Raw genomic sequence first — 24528 nt, forward strand, 5'->3', positions numbered from 1 at the left:
TCAACAGCATCTTGTTGACAGTTACTATGGTTCCAAATAGCATGAAGGAACTTAGGTGTTAACCTAAATGAAGCACGTAGGTATTTATGAGTATTTGGATGTTCACTGAAGGACCACAGAAGTAACTGGCCTCAGTAATGACATTAGCATGTGCAGTCCATGACCCATGTCGCCAGATCTTGGTAGCATCAGTCAAGTGACTTATAGACTGAACATCATAATTGTAGGATCGACGGAGACCACTGGAATGATGGAGGATGCCGTGTATATGTATATATATATATGTATATATATATATATATATATATATATATATATATATATATACAGTACAGACCAAAAGTTTGGACATACCTTCTCATTTAAAGATTTTTCTGTATTTTCATGACTATGAAAATTGTACATTCACACTGAAAGCATCAAAACTATGAATTAACACATGTGGAATTATATACTTAACAAAAAAGTGTGAAACAACTGAAAATATGTCTTATATTCTAGGTTCTTCAAAGTAGCCACCTTTTGCTTTGATGACTGCTTTGCACACTCTTGGCATTCTCTTGATGAGCTTCAAGAGGTAGTCACTGAAAATGGTTTTCACTTCACAGGTGTGCCCTGTCAGGTTTAATAAGTGGGATTTCTTGCCTTATAAATGGGGTTGGGACCATCAGTTGTGTTGTTCAGAAGTCAGGTGGATACACAGCTGATAGTCCTACTGAATAGACTGTTAGAATTTGTATTATGGCAAGAAAAAAACAGCTAAGTAAAGAAAAACGAGTGGCCATCATTACTTTAAGAAATGAAGGTCAGTCAGTCCGAAAAATTGGGCAAATTTGTAAGTGTCCTCAAGTGCAGTTGCAAAAACCATCAAGCGCTACAAAGAAACTGGCTCACATGAGGACCGCCCCAGGAAAGGAAGACCAAGAGTCATCTCTGCTTCTGAGGATAAGTTTATCCGAGTCAACAGCCTCAGAAATCACAGGTTAACAGCAGCTCAGATTAGAGACCAGGTCAATGCCACACAGAGTTCTAGCAGCAGACTCATCTCTTCAACAACTGTTAAGAGGAGACTTTGTGCAGCAGGCCTTCATGGTAAAATAGCTGCTAGGAAACCACTGCTAAGGACAGGCAACAAGCAGAAGAGACTTGTTTGGGCTAAAGAACACAAGGAATGGACATTAGACCAGTGTTAATCTGTGCTTTGGTCTGATGAGTCCAAATTTGAGATCTTTGGTTCCAACCACCGTGTCTTTGTGCGACGCAGAAAAGGTGAACGGATGGACTCTACATGCCTGGTTCCCACCGTGAAGCATAGAGGAGGAGGTGTGATGGCGTGGGGGCGCTTTGCTGGTGACACTGTTGGGGATTTATTCAAAATTGAAGGCATACTGAACCAGCATGGCTACCACAGCATCTTGCAACGGCATGCTATTCCATCCGGTTTGCGTTTAGTTGGACCATCATTTATTTTTCAGCAGGACACCTCCAGGCTGTGTAAGGGCTATTTGACCAAAAAGGAGAGTGATGGAGTGCTACGCCAGATGACCTGGCCTCCACAGTCACCAGACCTGAACCCAATCTAGATGGTTTGGGGTGAGCTGGACCGCAGAGTGAAGGCAAAAGGGCCAACAAGTGCTAAGCATCTCTGGGAACTCCTTCAAGATTGTTGGAAGACCATTTCCGGTGACTACCTCTTGAAGCTCATCAAGAGAATGCCAAGAGTGTGCAAAGCAGTCATTAAAGGTGTGTCCAAACTTTTGGTCTGTACTGTATATGGTGCACTGTTATGGGGGAGGGGGTCTTCTGCTGACACCGGTATTGGGGTAATGTCCCCCAATTCTGTTAATATCCTCCATCCTGGTATGTATGGCCCTTCCTTCCTGGTATAAATGGCCCTCATCCCCATCCTGGTATACGTGGCCCTCATCACCATCCTGGTATATGTGGCACCCCAATCTCCCATCCTGGTATGCATGGCACCCTTTGATCCCCTATCCTGGCATGCATGGTACCCCTTGATCCCCCATCCTGGCATGCATGGCACCCCTTGAATGTGCTGACAACAAAATCACACATCAAAATCACATCAATGGCAATCAAATTTATTAACCTTTGGAGGCCTGGATTTGGAGTCACCCCCAAAATTAAAGGGAAAAAACACACTACAGGCTGATCCAACTTTGATGTAATGTCCTTAAAACAAGTCAAAATGAGGCAGAGTATTGTGTGTGGCCTCCACGTGCCTGTATGACCTCCCTACAATGCCTGGGCATGTTCCTGATGAGGTTGCGGATGGTCTCCTATGGGATCTCCTCCCAGATCTGGACTAAAGCATCCGCCAACTCCTGGACAGTCTGTTGTGCAACGTGACGTTGGTGGATGGAGCGAGACATGATGTCCCAGATGCGCTCAATCGGATACAGGTCTGGGGAATGGGCGGGCCAGTCCATAGCTTCAATGCCTTCATCTTGCAGGAGCTGTGGACACACTCCAGCCACATGAGGTCCGGCATTGTCCTGCATTAGGAGGAACCCAGGGCCAACCGCACCAACATATGGTCTCACAAGGGGTCTGAGGATCTCATCTTGGTACCTAATGGCAGTCAGGCTACCTCTGGCGAGCACATGGAGGGCTGTGCGGCCCTCCAAAGAAATGCCACCCCACACCATTACTGACCCACTGCCAAACCAGTCATGCTGAAGGATGTTGCAGGCAGCAGATCGCTCTTCACGGCGTCTCCAGTCTCTGTCACATGTGCTCAGTGTGAACCTGCTTTTATCTGTGAAGAGCACAGGGCGCCAGTGGCGACTTTGCCAGTACTGGTGTTCTGTGGCAAATGCCAAGCGTCCTGCACAGTGTTGGGCTGTGAGCACAACCCTCATCTGTGGACGTCGGGCCCTCATACCACCCTCATGGAGTCGGTTTCTAACCGTTTGTGCAGACACATGCACATTTGTGACCTGCTGGAGGTCATTTTGCAGGGCTCTGGCACTGCTCCTTTTGTTCCTCTTTGCATAAAGGCGGAGGTAGCGGTCCTGCTGCTGGATTGTTGCCCTCCTACGGCCCCCTCCACGTCTCCTGGTGTACTGGCCTGTCTCGTGGTAGCGCCTCCAGCCTCTGGACACTACTCTGACAGACACAGCAAACCTTCTTGCCACAGCTCGCATTAATGTGCCATCCTGGATGAGCTGCACTACCTGAGCAACTTCTGTGGGTTGTAGAGTCCGTCTCATGCTACCACGAGTGTGAAAGCACAACCAACATTCAAAAGTGACCAAAACATCAGCCAGAAAGCATTGGTACTGAGATGTGGTCTGTGGTCCCCACCTGCAGTACCACTCCTTTATTGAGGGTGTCTTGATAACTGGCAATAATTTCCATCTATTGTCTATTCTATTTACTCAACAGCTTGTGAAATTGATTGTCAATCAGTGTTGCTTCCTAAGTGGACAGTTTGATTTCACAGAAGTTTGATTTACTTGGAGTTATATTCTGTTGTTTAAGTGTTCCCTTTATTTTTTTGAGCAGTGTAAATACACAGTATATATAGAGAGAGATACATATATTCCTCGTGCCCCATGTTTAGTTTGTTGTCCGTTTCGAGTCCTCACAGTTGTGATTGATCTTACGGTCTATTGTGCAACTTCTTGGAATTCTCCACTTCCTCTTTCACGATAAACGTTTTCAGATGATGGTTTAATGATCATTTTCACTTTACAGTTTTACTTTATACATTTCAGAATCATTTGGTCTTACGATGGGAATATAACAGGAGAGGGGACTGATAATTAAATTATCTATATCAATTCATCTAATATCTATCTTTCTAAAATCCATCTATCATTTACCTGAAATCTCTCTATAAAATCAACACAACTGATATCTATCTAGAACCTTAATTCCAAAAAAGTTGGGCCGCTGTATCTATCTATCTATCTTGTACATTTTTGTTTTATTTTCCTGAAATAACTGTGGTAAAGTGCATTACACAATCTCCCTTAAATAATAGAAATGGAGAAGCAATGAAGATCTATTTTAGCTCTAAAGGAGGATCTGAAATGGAACGAGCAGAAGTTTTGTAAGAATTCTCAGAATTTCCATTATAAAGGAAACCACTACTCAGTAATCGATGCATAAAGTACATTGACCAGTAGCATACCGCTATGGGGTCTGTGAGTCAGGGGGGGCCTGGTGCCAGTGGCGGAACCGGGAACCCCGCGCCCGTAATCACATGTTCAACTGTATCGGCATCTTGGATGCCGATACAGTTGAAAGCAATGATGGAGGAGGGAGTGTCAGCTGACACTATGGAGGACTATGAGGAGTGCATTATACTATATGGAGGAATATGGGGGAGTGCATTATACTGTATGGAGGACTATGTTCAGGGCAGTGTACTGTATGGCGGACTATGGGGAGTGTAGTAAATGTGACGCCCAACTGCGCTTAATATCACATATCCTAGAAGTGTGCATTAACGGATTCCTCCACAAGAGGCCCTCATAAGCATTCACACACCTCCACCTTCCACCTCAGACCACCAGAGGGAGCCCGTTAGGGATATATAAAAGGAAGGTGGAGCCAGGCAGCCCAGAAAGTGATTCAGGAGGTTCCTGCTCAGACACAGAAGGAGTGAGTCTGTTAGTAAGCTCTCCTCAGGAAGGAGTGGAGACAGAACAGTCTGGAGTCCACAGCCAGTTCCTGCAGAGTGAGACACAGAGAAACAGTTCAGTCTGCAGTAGAGCTCAGTCAGACTCAAGCAGCTCGAGTTAAGTGAGCTAGGAGCGTTGCTGACGCTCAGAGAGCAGCAGAAGAGGCAGCCACCTAACTGCCAGTGTGTATAGCCTAGTGAGGGCCCGAGTAGGCCGAAGGCTAGAGGAGTGAGTAGCATTGGGGGCAGAGGAGCTTTACCAGCTCACCCCAGAAACCATATACCGGACACCGGGTCCGAGTCTGCAGGGATTCTTTACACCCAGCAGAAGACAACCAGAACCCCTGGCGAACTACATGTCCCAGGAATACCAAACGTTGACTGTTATACCAGAGTCAGGAGTTACCGAGGCCCCATATACCAGGGAGTGTGTACTCCAACAGAAGGCCCTACCACAGGATCAGCCGGTGCAGAGCAGAGACTAAGTTAGGCCTTGTTCCAGGCAGGCCAGAGACTAACACTAAGTGGCGAAGAAACAGGAGGCCTTACACCTGCTCACTGGGGAGAGTCCTGCAGTGCACCCCTCACCCTACAGTGCTCTGGATGGTACCTGCATTTCCACCAGTAAAAGGTACAGAAGCAAACCGTGTGTGTCCCCTGTTCTTCCTTGGACCCGGCTGGGTCACTGCCATATCGTGCACCTCGTCAAACATCACTGCCCTGAGGCCTAGTGACTAGCCCAGGGGAAGATGGGGGGGACTCGGTACCCGGGCTTTTAGCCTGGCCGTTAGGGATGTCGCGGTGGTCGGCTCCCGGGCCCGTACCCTGGGCCTCTCTTTAAAAAGGGGTTGATATTTGTTAAGTTTATAAAAAGAAAGAGTTTGTGACGCCACCTGTGGCTTCTGGTGAGGATCACCAGCGCTGCGCAGTCCACTGAGGCTGATGGTAGGGCAGCTTGATGGTATTGGTCTCCACATGTAGAGCTGGGCCTCAGGGCAGTATGGGAACGGGGATGCAGGACAAAGAGACTACGCCGGGCCAGAGCAAGAACAGGGACGGACACTATAGTCACTTCAGTACCTTTTACTGGTGGAATTTCAAGCACTCCCCGGAGCACTGTAGAGTGAAGGGTGTATGTCCGGATCCTCCCCAATGAGCAGGTTTTGGGCCTCCTGGTTCTGGCTTCTGCGTAGTAAGCTTCTGACCTGCCTGGAGCTAGGCCTAACTTTGTCTCTGTCCTGCGCTGGCTGACCTTGTGGTAGGGCCTTCTCTTGGAGTGCACACTCCCGACTTACGGGGCCTATGTGTCTCCTGGCTCTGGTACGTATCAGCACTTTAGCGATCCTGGGACCTGTAGTTCTCCAGAGATTCCGATTTCTCTTACTGGGTCGTGGAGATCCCGGCAAGCTTCGGACCCGGTGTCCGGTAACTTCTTCTTAGGAGTGAGCTAGTTAAGCTCCTCTGCCCCCTATGTACTAACTCTCTACTCCTTCGCCTTTGGCCTACTCAAGCTCTCAATAGGCCACTCACACACACGGCAGCGTGCCGTGGTTCACCGATCTTATGGCGCCGGCACACCTACAGCTCACCTCACTGAGCTACACGTGAGTCTGGACTCCACTCTGTATTCAGGCTTGCACCAACTGAACTTTCAGAGGAATTGCTGAGTCACTGAGCTCCACTGCAGACTGACCTGTTTCTATGTCTCGCTCTGCAGGAACTCATCAACAGACTAATGGCTGCCTGACTCCACCTTCCCTTATATATCTCCCTAAGGAGCTCCCTCTGGTCGTCTGAGGTGGAAGGTGGAGATGTGTGAATGGTTATGGGGGCCTCTTGTGGAGGAATCCTTTAATACACCCTTCTGGGTCTGTGATGCCAAGCACAGCTGGGCTTCACATTCCCCCCTAGTTAAACTCAGCACTCCCGGGCTGAAGTACATTTTATAAAAACAGTAACAATAGAAAACATAAGCAATACTTGAACATTCTTCCCTTTATGGGAGGCACAAATCTTAAACGTTGCATAACCAAACAATTACAGAGTGTCCTCAGAACCCAAGTCTCCTGTGGTGAGGTTCCCATACAGGATGTCCATCTCACAAGGTAGAGTACTTTGGTAGCTTTGAGGGACCTGTCCTAAACCCTCTACGTAGGCCCTGGGGTGGCTGCAGGGCATGAAGATCCCGTGTTGGACCTCCACACGTGCCACTCCAGACAGGTTTTCCTTCTGAGGTCACCTAAAAAGGGCACTCCAGGGAGTGCAATTATATACAAAAGCAGTTTTTGGGCTGCACACAGTCCTCAGCCACGCAGTTCATTATGCAAATAAAGAATTAGTAGGAAAAAAAAGCACAAATTAATAAGCATGCATGACAATAAACAGTTATGCAATACATCACAATTTAATATACAATACCCCAGGGGTAACTATCTACACTCTCTGACATTTTGCTACTTTAATCAGTGTACCTAGCAGGAGGTTTACCTCTTGTGCTGCGTACTGATCTGCGTAGTGTTGTGGTTGGTGGAGTGTCAGTATCTGTATCCTCAGTTACTCTACCAGTTCTACGTGTAACCATGTTGTAAAACTGCCTTAACCTCTCTCTTGGACTGGCAAGTCTACCATTGGCTGGGCCCTCTTGCTCTGCTCCTGCCGGGGATCCTTCATCCGGGGATACTTCTTGAGCTGGCTCTTCTGCAGCACTTACAGGTACAACTTGCTGTTGAGGGTTCTCTGGCTGTTCATAGAATTGGAGTACTGGAATGATTACTGCACCTCCGATCTGAGGCCAATCCACTGGGAAGTCTCCTAGGTCAGTATGGATCACTGTTTCTTTAGGTTCTTCCTGGGTTGTGGAAGACACTTCATCTTGGGGTTTCAGTACATCTGGACACAACTTTAAGTGGTCCCTGGACACTGTAGCAGATGTTTTTCCTCCATCACGACTAATTATGCATGTCTTTTTGTTGTCAAATTTTGATGGTAACACAGTGTAGGGGTCTTTTTCCCACTGGTCGTCGAGTTTGTGGTTGCGTCTTTTCCTTTTAGTACTGTTTCACCAGGTGTGAAAGGTTCTGCGGGTGCGTTTTTGTTGTATTTTATTTCCTGTTTTTCTCTCACCCGAGTAAGACTGTCCTTGACACAAGCTTGTACCCTTCTGAACTGCTCTTGTCTGGTGGTGTCCCAGTCCTCAGTGGTCATATCAGCTTCAGGCTCCACAACACCAAGCTCCAAGTCCATGGGCAGCTTTCCTGGCCTTGCCCGCATGAGATATGCCGGAGTGCAGTTGGTGGAACTGACTGGTATATGATTATACAGATCCACTAGGTCAGGTAGTAGGTCTGGCCACTGGTTTCTCTCTTCAAGTGGTATGGTCTTTAGCAGGTCGATGATGATGTTTTTCATCTTTTCACAGAGACCGTTCGTTTGTGGGTGATATAGTGTAGTTCTTATCTTTTTACACCCGTAGAGATGGCAGAACTCTTTGAACAATTCAGCCTCAAACGCCGGGCCTTGGTCAGTCAGTACCTGCTCAGGGTATCCATGGGTTCTGCAGAAATACGCTTGGAACGTCTTCGCTGCTGTCTCTGCTGTCAGGTCTTTGACAGGGGCGACCACCAGGAAATGTGAGTAGTGATCTACCATGGTCAGAGCATAGGAGTACCCTGACCTGCTGGGGGAGAGCTTGACATGGTCCAGGGCCACGATCTCCAGAGGTCGAGTCATCTTGATAGGTTGTAGGGGTGCCTTCTGGCTGCTGAAGTCCTTTCTTCTTAGGCCGCAGGTTCCACAGTCCCGGCACCACCTCTCAATGTTGCTTCGCATTCCTACCCAGTAGAATCGACACTTCAGCAGGGTCTCTAGCTTTTTCCAGCCAAAGTGCCCCGCCTGATCGTGGTAAGCTTCTAATACCATTTGGATGTCTGTCTTAGGGACTACTATCTGCCATACCATCTTATGAGTTTTTGGATTGACGTACCTCCGGCACAGCTTCTCACGGTAGATAAACAGCCGGCTCCTCTTATTCCACAGCTGCTTTGCTTGGAGAGACGCATCTTTCTCCAGGGAGGCACCTTCTTGGGTTATCAGCTGTTTGATGCGGCTGACAACCGGGTCGCTGTCCTGGGTCTCTTTCCAGCTGTGGTGAGGAAGGGGGTTTAACGTCTTTCCACGCTGCTTCCTGGAGACTCTCTGCTCATGGATCATCTCGTTCCGGTGAAAGGCAGGTAGCTCAATCTCTTCCAAGTCATCCACTTCTTCCTCCGTGTCTGACTGGTGAGGCATCCTAGACAGAGCATCGGCGTTGGCGTTCTTGCGGCCCGCCTGGTATTTGATTGTAAATTGGTAGTTTGACAGCCGAGCCATCCATCGCTGTTCCAGAGCCCCCAACTTAGCTGTTTCAAGATGGGTCAAGGGGTTGTTATCAGTAAAGGAGGTGAACTTGCTGGAAGCCAGATAGTGCTTGAATCTTTCTGTGATGGCCCAGACTAAGGCCAGGAACTCCAACTTGAAGCTGCTATAGTTCTCTGGGTTCCTCTCAGTCGGGCGGAGCTTCCTGCTGGCGTATGCGATGACTTTCTTTCGCCCATTCTGCTTCTGACTCAAGACAGCTCCCAGACCTTCGTTGCTGGCATCTGTATACAGCAGGAACGGTTGGCTGTAGTCAGGATAGGCTACGATCTCATCACCTGTCAGGATCTCCTTCATCTCTTGAAATGACTCAGCCTGTTCTTTACCCCAGTGGAATGGAGGGTTTTTGCCTTTGGGGGACTGCCCTACCAGGAGGTCTTGCAGAGGAGCTGCCTTTTTAATGTAGTGCTTTACGAACCTCCGGTAGTATCCTACTAGTCCCAAGAACTGATGCACCTCCTTGAGGTTCTTTGGCTCCGGCCACTTCTGGATGGCTGTGACTTTCTCCGGGTCTGGTGCTACCCCTTCCGGACTGACAATGTGTCCCAGGTACTGTACCTTTTTCATGAGCAGGTGGCACTTTGAGGGTTTCAACTTCATCCCGTACCGGGACAGTGACTCAAATACCTCTGCCAGGTGTTTCAATTGGGCCTCATACGTTCTGGAGTACATGACGCGCCCCCTGGGCCATGTTGTGTAGCGTTGCGCACGCGGGGAATACCCGGAGCCGGATCCGATAGGGGTAGTAGTCCACATGGCGGTGACCCGGTCCGTGCCCAGGGTGTCAAACTAAGTGGCGTTATTGGTATGATGGTATTAGTGTCCGACTACGCCACCCGTTGAATGAGGCTATGAAGCCGCCGCTGCAGGGCAGTCCGCTGAGGCCGGTGGTACAGATGTGCAGCGTGGATGGTATAACCCCCAACGGGAGGGGTATGGCCTCAGGGCAGAGGATGTGAATGATGTTGGGAGAGATGGTGTGTATGTCCCAGCACTGATGGTGCCGGTCCGACGAGGAATCACTGAGACGTGCAATTGCAGTTTTCACAGCTTTACTCACAGTTCTTTATCAGGTCCCTTGTGCACAGTTAGGACCACCCGAGCCGTGCTGCGTCCACCAGGTGCGGGACTCGGCCAACTCCCAGGCAGTTCCAGAGCGTGGTCCTGAGCTCCCCTCTCTTCCTTCCTACTGGCCGTCCCCACCAGGGATCCACCTTTGTCCAGCTCCCTCGGGCCTTCTAGTGGTGAAACCTTTCCCGGTTTCCCTGACCCTATATGGTATGCCTTCCTGGTAGATATGGCGAGGGGTCGCACCAAAACTTGTCCACGACCTCCGGTTCCTGGCTAAGGATAATTGGCCTCCACCAGTTTGGGATCCGGCACCCTGTTCTGCCAACCCTTCACCCGTTATTTCATGGGATCTTAGGGTTCCCTCTTTACTTGCGTCCCTGGGCCGCTCCTGGTGTTTCTGTTCTTTCTTCCTCGTCCTTCTCTCTCTCCTTCAGGCCTCCACTCCAGGCCTGGCTCTGGAGCTGGGCCCAGACTGAGCCACAGCTCCCTGTCAGCCCTCTCTGGCTCAGCTCCTCTCTGAACAGACCCTGATCTCCGATGGTGCCCAACTTATATACTCCCTCTGACACCCGAGCCCAGGTGACCAGCACCCAATGGGCTCCTACCTATGCCCAGAGTCCCTCCCCTGTCTGCTCCTACACCACTGGGATATTCCTCCCCCCTCCCCACTCCAGCCAGGGACAGAAGCTGTCGTACCTGCACATCTATCTGGTGGGAGTACCGTTGGTCTGTCCCCCGGAAATGGGGTGAGTGTAGTGCATGCAGCTAACTGAGCCCAGTTCCACACTCCATCCTTACCCGGGAGTGGAATACCACACCTCTGGTCTGAGGTGCAATACCCCTGTAGCAGCCGAGTCCTCGGGGTGCTACATTCCCCCCTGGTAAACCACAGCACGTCCTCGGGCTGGAAAAGAGCAAAAGCAAAATAAAACATACAAAAATTTTTAAAGTGTACACTCACATGTAAGACATATCAACTTTCAATCATCCCTTTATGGGAGGTACTTTTCTCTTTTAACGTTACAGGTATAAAACATTACGGAAACATTATCAGACTTTCTTCACACACTTATAAAATACCATTAACTCTTTTAGCATCATATAAAACTTTTTCATATAAAACATTCTTGACCAACATGTTCTTGATCTCTGGCCACCGTGCAACTTGTGACCAGGTAAAGTGCAACAGTCACTAGTTCCAAAGTAGAAAAGCAGTTCTTCTATAAAACCAGTAGGGGGCGCCTCAAGAAGCGCAACTATTTACAGGGTGTTGACCGCTCTCAGTCCTCGGCCAGTGGGAATAGGGGAATGGCTGCTCACAGTCCTCAGCCTGGTTGGGGATTAGGGCACACAGGTAACAGTTCTTTAATAGTTCCATACTAGTCCCAACGGGGACCATACTCTGATTAGCAGCATGACAGGTACCCTTACGGGTAACTATATACAGTCCCAGTTACCGTTCATTAGTAACGATGTCCTCCTGCTCCTTCCCGAGGGTAGTCTTCAGACCCGTCCGGGTCCTCTTGGCTTTCCTCGTACTGCCACTCCTCCTCAGTCAGCCGGTGTACATGAAGGGCGTACGGTCCTTTAGCACACTGATGCCGGGTGAAGGCGACCACATCACCCGGGTAGAGGTCACGTCCGCGGTGTCCCTCCGGCAGGTGGCTCTCGACATCCCTGCGGGTAACAAAGACGTCGCCGGGGATTCGGTGGTCCCGGATAAAGCCCCAGCCATTCTCTAGCTGGAATTTTATTACGGTCCCGGTGGCGCGGAGACCGTGGGCCGCACGGGGGTTTCGTCGGGCCCGGCGTTTCTGCTCCGCGCTTTGGGCCTGCAGCTGTTCCTCGCGGATCCGCCTCTCTCGCCGTTCTCTCCCAAAGACCTCTAGCTGTTGACGGCAGCACTCCTCACGCCGGGCTGCGGCCGCCCGGGTCTCCTTGGTGAACCCCATGAGGTCCTCACCGGTCGGATCCCATGCGAATTGGGCCTCCTCCAACGGGAGCGGGACAATTTTGGCGGGCGCCGGTGCCGGGATCAGAGGCTCACACAGGGGCCGTTCCCTCCGGAGTCGGGGGTTCATGTACTCCGGTGGCCACACGAAGGGCAGCCCGTCCGTGCTAGTATGCTGCGCGAAGAGATCTTCGCCCAGGGGCAGCACTGTGGAGGTAGAGGGCGCTGTAGGGGCAGCGGCGCCCGGGGGTGCTCGGCCTTGCGACCAGGCCGGGGGCATTTCCTGTTTTGCCGCGCTCCGGGTCAAGGGGCGTGGCGCGGAAGGGGGCGTGACTGCGGCTCCGGCCGCTTGAGGCCTAGTTGGGAGCAGTGGCGGTGCGGCAACGGGCGTGGTGAGCAGGACTTCGGGCTCTGCGACGGGGAGCTGAGGCAGGCTTGCGGCTACTGGGCTCGGGGTGATGACGTCCCCATTACCTGCTTCCATCCCTGCGGCTCCCTCCGCGGCGTCGTCTCCGGCCTTCGTCCCTCCTGCACCATCCTCAGGGGCGGACATGCTCCACGTTGCGGGTGGCGCCTCCTGCTGGCGGATCCCAGCCTGCCGGGCCATCTCCCTTCTCCACTCGGCCAGCGCATCCTGCTGTGCTCGGGCCATCTTCCGGGCCAAGGCCTCCAGCGCGGTCTGTGCACGCTCCCGATCTCTGGGGAGCTGTGCCAGGATCTCCACCAGGCCTTCTGGGGTGGCGGCCTGCAGCAGGCCCCGGACCACGGGGTCGGTACCGCTTGTCTCTTCCTCCATCCCCGGGTGCGATCTGTCCAGACTCCTCCAGGCCGCACCCATCCTCTCAGTTTTGTTCCCTATCCGCCCCCATGGGGAGTGGTCCCGGGGCAACTTGGTGACTGTCAGTTTCAGGGGCAGCCCGCCCACTCTGATGGACATCTCCATTATTGTACTCTCGGCTGGTGGGGGCGGTCTCTGCTTTTGGCGCCATTCTGGGGCCATGCCCACGATGGGAGGTGGTCTCTTGCCACCCTCTGGCACGCCCACAATGGCGTCCGCTCTGCCAGGGCGGGAAACCGTCTCAGATGGCGGGAATCGTCTCCTGATGGCGGGAAACTTCGCTGATGGCGGGCAAAGGCTGCAGATGGCGGGCAAACGGCGGGAAACGACTCCGGACGGCGTCCGATGGCGGGAACCCTCTGGAATTGGCGGGAGACTCCTTTTTGAGGTAAATGTGAACTTTTCTTCAGGCACGCAGTACCCGGTGGTTGCGGGCACGTAATCCTGCCGACTACGCCAAAGTTGACTCACCCCCTGGGCCAGTGCTGTAGTGCGGCGCGCGTGCGCGCGGGGAATACCCGGAGCCGGATCCGATAGGGGTAGTAGTCCACGTGGCGGTGACCCGGTCCGTGCCCAGGGTGTCAAACTAAGTGGCGTTATTGGTATGATGGTATTAGTGTCCGACTACGCCACCCGTTGAATGCGGCTATGAAGCCGCCGCTGCAGGGCAGTCCGCTGAGGCCGGTGGTACAGATGTGCAGCGTGGATGGTATAACCCCCAACGGGAGGGGTATGGCCTCAGGGCAGAGGATGTGAATGATGTTGGGAGAGATGGTGTGTATGTCCCAGCACTGATGGTGCCGGTCCGACGAGGAATCACTGAGACGTGCAATTGCAGTTTTCACAGCTTTACTCACAGTTCTTTATCAGGTCCCTTGTGCACAGTTAGGACCACCCGAGCCGTGCTGCGTCCACCAGGTGCGGGACTCGGCCAACTCCCAGGCAGTTCCAGAGCGTGGTCCTGGGCTCCCCTCTCTTCCTTCCTACTGGCCGTCCCCACCAGGGATCCACCTTTGTCCAGCTCCCTCGGGCCTTCTAGTGGTGAAACCTTTCCAGGTTTCCCTGACCCTATATGGTATGCCTTCCTGGTAGATATGGCGAGGGGTCGTGCCAAAACTTGTCCACGACCTCCGGTTCCTGGCTAAGGATAATTGGCCTCCACCAGTTTGGGATCCGGCACCCTGTTCTGCCAACCCTTCACCCGTTATTTCATGGGATCTTAGGGTTCCCTCTTTACTTGCGTCCCTGGGCCGCTCCTGGTGTTTCTGTTCTTTCTTCCTCGTCCTTCTCTCTCTCCTTCAGGCCTCCACTCCAGGCCTGGCTCTGGAGCTGGGCCCAGACTGAGCCACAGCTCCCTGTCAGCCCTCTCTGGCTCAGCTCCTCTCTGAACAGACCCTGATCTCCAATGGTGCCCAACTTATATACTCCCTCTGACACCCGAGCCCAGGTGACCAGCACCCAATGGGCTCCTACCTATGCCCAGAGTCCCTCCCCTGTCTGCTCCTACACCACTGGGATATTCCTCCCCCCTCCCCACTCCAGCCAGGGACAGAAGCTGTCGTACCTGCACATCTATCTGGTGGGAGTACCGTTGGTCTGTCCCCCGGAAATGGGGTGAGTGTAGTGCATGCAGCTAACTGAGCCCAGTTCCACACTCCATCCTTACCCGGGAGTGGAATACCACACCTCTGGTCTGAGGTGCAATACCCCTGTAGCAGCCGAGTCCTCGGGGTGCTAAATACACAATTACGTCATCCAGGTAAAGTAACACAGTCTCGAAATTGCGGTGACCCAGGCAGCACTCCATCAATCTCTGGAACATTCCGGGGGCATTGCAGAGTCCAAACGGCATGCTATTGAACTCGCAGAGTCCCATCGGGGTGGTGAAGGCCGTCTTCTCCCGATCCTCCTCAGCCACAGCGACCTGCCAGTAACCACTAGTGAGGTCAAGGGTAGAAAAGTAATTTGCAGACTTCAAGGCAGCTAGGGACTCCTCTATGCGTGGCAAAGGGTATGCATCTTTATGTGTAATGCGATTTACTTGACGGTAATCTACACACATTCTCATGCTCCCGTCCTTTTTCCTAACCAGCACTAGGGGAGCCGCCCAGGGACTACAACTATCCCTTATCACTCCCGCCTTCCTCAAGTCATGCAGCATTTCTTTTGCCTTCTGGTAGTGAGCTGGGGGTATAGGCCTTTAACGTTCTTTAATTGGGGTATGGTTGCCTGTGGGGATATGATGTTGAACCCCCTTAACCCTCCCGAAGTCAAGTGGATGTTTACTGAACACCTGCGAGTATTCTTCAACCACCCGGTGTACACCCTGTTTTTGATGGGCAGGAGTGGTGTCTGTCCCAACATGGAGCTGCTGACACCAGTCCTCCACCTGGGTTGCAGGGTCATTATCCTCCACTTCTTCTGGTGAAGTTAAGGACTCCGCCTCATGGATACAGTTGTTGTTGACAGCATGTAACTTAGCAACAGTGGCATAACGTGGCAGTTTAACCTCATCTTCCCCTAGGTTAAGAAGACGGACGGGCACCCTCCCATTACGTACATCTACCACTCCCCTGGCGGTTAAGAGCGTGGGTCTGTGCTCAGAGCAAAGGGGTTCTACTACCGCCTGGTAGCTCTGTCCTCTAAGACCTATGGCAGCTCTACACCAGATGAGCATTTCACTCATAGGGGGGACGACAATGGGGATAGGGTCTGTTACCCTCACGTTACCGATTTCACCATCTGTCAACTGTACTTGCTGTTGATACATCAGGACGCGGATCTCTCTCGGCAGTGCCCTCCTCTGTCTTGGTCTGGCAGTGTCGGCGATCTGTTGGAGCAAGAACACAACCTCTCCCAAACAGTTACCAACAACATTAGTGCCTAGTACCATATATGGGTTGCTGTCATCAGGGTTAGTCTCCACTACAATAAGTCCCTGGTCCTTCAGCTCCACTCTCCCCACTTTAACAGTCACATTCTTAACCCCGAGTAGGTTAAGGGGGAGTCCATTTGAGGCATATACAGACAAATTTGGAGCTGGCAGACGTAGATCGTCCATGGACCAGTACCTCTTGTAGAGGACTTCAGGCATGATGGTTACCTGAGATCTTGTGTCCAGCAGGGCATGCGTCGGGATCCCGTCCAACACAATGGACAGGAAAGGTCTTCCTCCGACGAACCTGTTGTACCAGTCTGATGGGCCTGGTGAGTCTACTCCTGGGTGGCGGCCCTCGGACTCAGGGTTTTCTCGTTTAAAGGACAATTCAGGGCGATGTGTCCGGTCTTACGGCATCGGTAGCAGATCGGTTCCCTTGGTGGACGGCGTTGGTCACTGGTCCTCGGCGAGGGCGGTGTTGGCCTCCTCCTCCGCATCCAGGGGACGTCCTCAGGGCTATCAGCTAGCAGGATTTCCCCTCCTTCCTCAGGCTCCGTCCGCAGCTGGAGAGCACTCAGCACGGTGGTCAGGGTTTTACTCAACTGACGCACCTCAGAGTGCAGACTGTCCAGTTCTTTAGGGGACGTTGCTGGAACCTTAGCTTCAGCAGTCACTGGGGAAAAGGTGGGTGTAGCAGGCTCTGGGGTAGCCCCACCCTGGTAACGCTGGATGGCATTTGCTTCCAGGGGCTGCAGTCCTTTTATAGCCATGTCCTTGAGATTGTCAAAGGTGGCAGCTGGATGATCCAGGGACCACCAACGCACAGTCCTGCTCTTCTCTGGAGACCTCAGTCCCCGGACAAACTGTTCCTTCAGCATTCGGTTCTCATTCTCAAAGCTGGACGGGCTAACCTGGTTCAGAGCCCTCAGGGCCCCTTGGAGACGCCAGGCGTAGTCCTGAACATTGTCCTCTGGATGTTGGGAGCAGCTGTAGAACCTCATCCGGAGGTCCGCCTCAGTATGGTCCTCAAAGACAGTCTGTAATTTTTGGAATATTGCGGACACTGTCTCCCGGTCTGCGGCCGACCATGTTTCCACTTCCCGTTCCGCAGCACCGGTCAGCTGTCCTAATACAACGGCAGCTCTTTGTTTGCCAGTCATAGAGTACATGTCTAAGATACCACATATCTTCCGCTTAAATCCAGACAGGGTATCTGGTTTGCCGTTGTACTGGGGGAGCCACTGTGCTCCAGGAATGTACGGTAAAGTCATAGGAATCACAGGTGTTACAGGCGCTGCTGGTGGAGCGGCGGCTTCGGCCTGCCCATTATCGGGCGCGGGCTGGGCTTCAGGGACGTTGACCGGTAGGTCGGCGTTCTGCTGCTCGATGGACATCTTAGCGCCCCCCTAGCTAACCGTGGCCTACCTTCTGTTTTTTCTTCCGATAGGCCGCAGCTCTGCAGGTGACGGTTGTCTTCAGTACCTTGCGTCGCTTGCGTCCTACGTCAGAGCGTTCAGCGACGCTGCGTACAGGACCTGGCGCTTCCTGCTTTGACGTCAAGGCGTGGGGCGTGTCCGGGACTTAGCGCTCTTTTGCAGGTACGCCCCTTATTTTCCCGTGGTTACGCCCTTCTTCTCGCTCAACGGCCCAACAATGGCGGCTATCTTCACCACAACTTTACGTACACAGTTCAAAATAAAGGCGCACAGTACCCGGTGGCAACGGGCAAAACACTTCGTCATTGCAGCGGGCACGCAATCCTGTTCGTGACGCTAGGAAAGAGATGACTAGCCCAGGGGAAGATGGGGGGGACTCGGTACCCGGGCCTTTAGCCTGGCCGTTAGGGATGTCGCGGTGGTCGGCTCCCGGGCCCGTACCCTGGGCCTCTCTTTAAAAAGGGGTTGATATTTGTTAAGTTTATAAAAAGAAAGAGTTTGTGACGCCACCTGTGGCTTCTGGTGAGGATCACCAGCGCTGCGCAGTCCACTGAGGCTGATGGTAGGGCAGCTTGATGGTATTGGTCTCCACAGGTAGAGCTGGGCCTCAGGGCAGTATGGGAACGGGGATGCAGGACAAAGAGACTACGCCGGGCCAGAGCAAGAACAGGGACGGACACGATAGTCACTTCAGTACCTTTTACTGGTGGAATTTCAGGCACTCCCCGGAGCACTGTAGAGTGAAGGGTGTATGTCCGGATCCTCCCCAATGAGCAGGTTTTGGGCCTCCTGGTTCTGGCTTCTGCGTAGTAAGTTTCTGACCTGCCTGGAGTTGGCCTAACTTTGTCTCTGTCCTGCGCTGGCTGACCTTGTGGTAGGGCCTTCTCTTGGAGTGCACACTCCCGACTTACGGGGCCTATGTGTCTCCTGGCTCTGGTACGTATCAGCACTTTAGCGATCCTGGGACCTGTAGTTCTCCAGGGATTCCGGTTTCTCTTACTGGGTCGTGGAGATCCCGGCAAGCTTCGGACCCGGTGTCCGGTAACTTCTTCTTTGGGGGGAGCTAGTTAAGCTCCTCTGCCCCCTATGTACTAACTCTCTACTCCTTCGACTTCGGCCTACTCAAGCCCTCAATAGGCCACTCACACACACGGCAGCGTGCCGTGGTTCACCGATCTTGTTGTGCCGGCACACCTACAGCTCACCTCACTGAGCTACACGTGAGTCTGGACTCCACTCTGTATTCAGGCTTGCACCAACTGAACTTTCAGAGGAATTGCTGAGTCACTGAGCTCCACTGCAGACTGACCTGTTTCTATGTCTCGCTCTGCAGGAACTCATCAACAGACTAACGGCTGCCTGGCTCCACCTTCCCTTATATATCTCCCTAAGGAGCTCCCTCTGGTGGTCTGAGGTGGAAGATGGAGATGTGTGAATGGTTATGGGGGCCTCTTGTCGAGGAATCCTTCAATACACCCTTCTGGGTCTGTGATGCCAAGCACAGCTGGGCTTCACACTAGCTCCACCTGTGGGGAGCTACACCATCAAAGCTGCCGTAACACCGGCCTCAGTGAGCTGCCGCAGCGCTGGTGATCCTCACCAGACACCACAGGTGGCGTCACGAACTCTAACATTTTCCCCTTTTTTTAAGAGAGACCCCAGGGTACGGGCCCGGGAGCCGACCACCGCGACATCCCCCAAGACCAGGCATTAAGGCCCGGGTGCCGAGTAGTCCCCATCCCCTGGGCGCCACATATACTGTATGGAGGACTATAGGGAATGCAGTGTACTGTATGAAGGACTATGTTGAGTGCAGTTTACTGTATGAAGGACTAAGGGGAGTGCAGTATACTGTATGGATGACTATGGGGATTACAGTATACTGTATGAAGGACTAAGGGGAATGCCGTATACTGTATGGAGGACTATGAGGAGTGCTTTATACTATATGGAGGAATATGGGAAGTGCAGTATACTGTATGGAGGACTATGGAGAGTCAAGTATACTATATGGAGGACCATGGGGAGTGCAGTATACTGTATGGAGGACTATGGAGAGTCCAGTATACTATATGGAGGACTATGGGGAGTGCAGAATACTGTATGGAGGACTATTGGGAGTGTAGTATACTGTATGGAGGACTACGGGGAGTGCAGTATACTGTATGGAGGACCATGAGGATTGCAGTATACTGTATGGAGGACTACGGGGAGTGCAGTATACTATATGGAGGACTATGGGGAGTGCATTACACTATATGGAGGACTATGGGGGTGCATTATACTGTATGGAGGACTATGGGGAGTGCAGTATACTGTATGGAGGACTATGGGGAGTGCAGTATACTGTATGGAGGACCATGAGGAGTGCAGTATACTGTATGGAGGACTACGGGGAGTGCAGTATACTATATGGAGGACTATGGGGAATGCATTACACTATATGGAGGACTATGGGGGTGCATTATACTGTAAGGAGGACTACGGGGAGCACATTATACTATATGGAGGACTATGGGGGTGCATTATACTGTAAAGAGGACTATGGGGAGAGCATTACACTATATGGAGGACTATGGAGGTGCATTATACTGTAAGGAGGACTATGGGGAGCACATTATACTATATGGAGGACTATGGGGGTGCATTATATGGTAAGGAGGACTATGGGGAGCGCATTATACTATATGGAGGACTATGGGATGCATTATACTATGTGGAAGGCAATATGGGGCCCATTTTACTATATGGAGGGCTATGTGAGGCCTATTATACTACATGGAAGGCTATGTGGGGGCCATTATAATATTTGGAGGGCTATATGGGGGCGAATATACTGTGTGCAAGCAGTTATACAGTGTGAAGTGTAGTATCGGCGTCTCTGCCCCCTGACAGGCAGAGACGCCGTCCCTCTTACCGCCGCGCTCCCCGCCCGGCGTCCCCCGGCGCTCCTGCTGCTGCCGGCGCGCGCAGCTTCCCGGGCACTGTGCTTAGGGAGCGCGCGCACTCCCTCCCTCTTAAAGGGGCCGCGCGCGCCGTCCTTAGGAGTCCCCGGCCAATGGCCGGAGGACCTCTCATATAAAAGTCACCTCCTCCAAAATGGAGGTGCCCATGCAAGGTTGTAGCTTTGTGTGTAAAACTCTGCTTTAGCCCTCAGGTCCCACTGCTAGACTGACTACCAGTCCAGTCCGCCAGCCTGACTACCAGTCCAATCCGCCAGCCTGACTACCAGTCCAGTCCGCCAGTCTGACTACCAGTCCAGTCCGCCAGCCTGACTACCAGTCCTGTCCGCCAGCCTGACTACCAGTCCTGTCCGCCAGCCTGACTAACAGTCCTGTCCGCCAGCTTGTCTACTCTCCAGACCGATAGTCTGTCTACAGTCCAGTCCGCCAGTCTGTCTATGGGCCCTGCCTGCCTGCTTACCTGGAAGCACCTGTCTGATACCTGCCGTGTCTACCAGCCAGTCTACCTGGAGGCTCCTGCTTGTTACCTGCCGTGCCTACCTGTCAGCCTACCTGGAGGCTACTGCTTGTTACCTGCCGTGCCTACCAGCCAGCCTACCTGGAGGCTCCTGCTTGTTACCTGCCGTGCCTACCTGCAGGCTCCTGCTTGTTACCTGCCGTGTCTGCCAGTCCGGTTACCCGGATCACCCGTCAGCCTGCCTGCCGTGCTCATCTGCCGTACCGGTCTGTCCCTGCCTTCTGACTCGTGGGAGTCACCTGCTCTCATACAAGGTCTGGCCCAGAGTAGCACCTGGTCCCTCTGCTCGTTCCTTCCCTGGTCACGGAGTCGATTGAGCCGCCGTACGACCTTGGTCAGTCTGAGTTGATACCTAGTTACGCCTCTCTGGTCCCTCCTTGCACCGTAGCACAGAGGTTCCACCACCCGGATCTGTAACATGAAGGCTTATGTGGGATCCTTCATATTGTGTTGAGGGCTCTGTGGGGGTGATTATACTGTTTGGAGGGATAGTACGAGCCATTGTATAGTGTGGGGAGGTTGGGGGCTATTATACTGTATGTAGGGCCATTATACTGCATGGAGGGCTGTGTAGGGGTTACAGTTGGGGGATAACACTGTATTGGGGTTACCATACTTTGGCGTGAGAATTAAGGGGTCATCATACTGTGCATGTGGAGGGTACTGTGGAGGAATTCACTGTGGGGGTATCATATAGTGTTTGTGGGGCACTTTTGTTGGCATCATACTTTATTGGTGCAATGAAAGGGAAATCTAGGAAGGAAAATTACTCTGTAAAGATTGCAAAGGTGTGAGATATGATTTTCTGTGACCCCACCGAATATTAATAAATTTTTTTTTGGGGGGGGGCCCAATTAGAACTTCTGCTATGGGGTCCCGTGATTTCTATATTCGCCCCTGACATTGACCCTGCTCAACGGACTCAAATGATTTATGCATGGGTTCTGCAAAAGAAAGCCTCGCCCAGAATGTCAGGGGTTGTCATGATGTCACACCTTCTTGTATCTGCTGTGGTTTATGTGTCTCATTGTACTTCCCCTATAAAATCTGCCACCGTGAGCGAAGGTCATCCATGAAGCCGATATACTGATTGGCCCAGAGAGTGCTTTTATCTCCAGGTTTCTCCATTCCTCCATATACTGTATATGCAAGATGTCACATGTTATAGAAATGTCACTGATTCCTCATCAGAGCCAACTATACTAATGACAACTACAGTGCTCTATAATAGTGATAGCCATTGTGTGATGCCACTTAAAGGCCAGTGGTAGAGAGTCCCATGATGACCAAATGATACTGAGGCAAAAAAGAGCAAACGTCTTGTGGCCTTTGCCATCTTAGGACCTCAACAACCCCATAAAAGTTAATCACTCCAGGGGTTAAATCTATAGACTTTTATCCTTGCGGAGAGCAACATGTTAAGCATGTAACGGTGAGGAGACTTTTAAAGCCGCAATTCTCCTCTGGGAAATATGCAAATTGTGTCTTCAGAGAGGAAGAGGACCAGAACTCTACTGACACCTACAGGAAGTAGCAATCCTAGAAGTCAATAGTGACCTTTTAACGAGCCTTATCACATGACTTAGGATATAAGTCAGAACCAGAAACTCAATTTGCAGGATTGCTACTTCCTGTAGGTGGCACTAGAGTTCTAGTCCCCTTCCTCTCTGAAGAGACAATTTGCATATTTCCCAGGAGCATTGCGACTTTAAAAACCTCCTAAGGCTGGGTGCCCACGTAGCGTTTTACAAGCGTTTATGCTGCGGGATTTCCGCAGCATAAACGCTTGGGAAACGCTTGGTAATCCGCCCCCCATGGTCCCCAATGACAAGCCGCACTTTCAATGCCCATGTTGCGGATTTTTCCGCAGCGTTTATGCTGCGCTCAAAAATCCGCAGCATGTCCATTAATTTTGCGGAAGCGCGGCGTAATCGCCGCCATTGACTTTGATTGGACCGCGTGACATCCGCATCACTGCATTTGCACATGCGGATATCACACGGTTCAATGTGCGGATGGTACCCAAATCTGGAGGAGAGGAGACTCTCATCCAGACCTGGGTACCATAGAAACTGTAAAGAAAAGAATTTAAAATAAAAAATAAAGTTTATACTCACCTTCTGATGTCTTCCCGGTGTTTTGTCTGCTCCGTCCGGTGTCTTGCAATGTTCGCGTTGATGTGAAGGACCTGCCATGACGTCACTGAGTCATGTGACCCATCACATGGCTCAATGACGTCACCGCAGGTCCTTCACACCCCCGCAAGCAGTGCAAGACACTGGACGGAGCAGACAAAACACCGGGAAGACATCGGAAGGTGAGTATAAACTTTTTTTTTTTTATTTTTCACCATTCTTATTCTTTTTTTAAACTAACTTGGTCACACTACTATAAATCCATGCCGGTTGCATGGATTTATATAGTGTGAACAAGTTGTCAAGCACTTTCCAAGTGATGCTAAAATCGCTTGGAAAAGCGCTTGATAACCCGCATGCGGAAATGCATGTGTAGCACCCCGAGGACTCGGCTGCTACAGGGGTATTGCACCTCGAACCAGAGGTGCGGTATTCCACTCCCGGGTAAGGATGGAGCGTGGAACATAGCTCAGTAGGCTGCATACACTACACTCACCCCATTTCCGGGGGACAGATCAACGGTACTCCCACCAGATAGATGTGCAGGTACGACAGCTTCTGTCCCTGGCTGGAGTGGGGAGGGGGGAGGAACATCCCAGTGGTGTAGGAGCAGAGAGGGGAGGGACTCTGGGCATAGGTAGGAGCCCATTGGGTGCTGGTCACCTGGGCTCGGGTGTCAGAAGGGAGTATAAAAGGTGGGCACCATCTTGGATAGTGAGTCAGTTCAGAGAGGAGCTCAGCCAGAGAGGGCTGACAGGGAGCTGTGGCTCAGTCTGGGCCCAGCTCCAGAGCCAGGCCTGGAGAGGAGGCCTGAGGCAGAGAGAGAGAGAAAGAAGAAGAAGGAGGAACAGAAACACCAGGAAAGGCCCAGAGACGCAAGAAGAGAGGGAACCCTGAGATCCCACGAGTTATCGGGTGAAGGGTTGGCAGAACAGGGTACCGGATCCCAAACTGGTGGAGGCCAATTATCCTCAGCCAGGAACCGGAGGTCGTGGTCAAGCCTTGGCGCGACCCCTCACCATATCCACCAGGAGGGCATACCATATAGGGTCAGGGAAACCGGGAAAGGTTTCACCACCAGAAGGCCCGAGGGAGCCGGACAAAGGTGGGTCCCTAGTGGGGACGGCCAGTAGGAAGGAAGAGAGGGGAGCCTTGGACCACGCTTCGGAACTGCCTGGGAGTTAGCCGAGTCCCTCACCTGGTGGGCGCAGCACGGCTCGGGTGGTCCTTACTGCGCACAAGTGACCTGATAAAGAACTGTGAGTAAAGCTGTGAAAACTGCAACCGCACGTCTCAGTGATTCCTTGTTACACCACCACGACCACCATCATTCCTCCCTGTCTAGTCAGCTGCCCTGAGGCTATACCCCTCCCGTTGGGGGTTATACCATCCACGCTGCACCACCGTACCACCGGCCTCAGCGGTCTGCCCTGCAGCGGCGGCTTCATAGCCGCAATCAACGGGTGGCGTAGTCGAACAGAACAACATCTTATGCCAAGCACTGCCACTTAGTTTGACACCCTGGGCACGGACCGGGTCACCGCCACGAGGACTACTACCCCTATCGGACCCGGCTCCGGGTATTCCCCGCATGCGCAACGCTGCCCAACATGGCCCAGGGGGCGAGTCACATGCAAAAACGCTTGACAAACGCTTCTACCTGGCGGGAAAAACA

Source organism: Phyllobates terribilis, unplaced genomic scaffold, assembly GCF_046119375.1.
Source record: "Phyllobates terribilis strain yellow unplaced genomic scaffold, ASM4611937v1 Scaffold_7__3_contigs__length_470593459, whole genome shotgun sequence".
Classification (NCBI taxonomy): Eukaryota; Metazoa; Chordata; class Amphibia; order Anura; family Dendrobatidae; genus Phyllobates; species Phyllobates terribilis.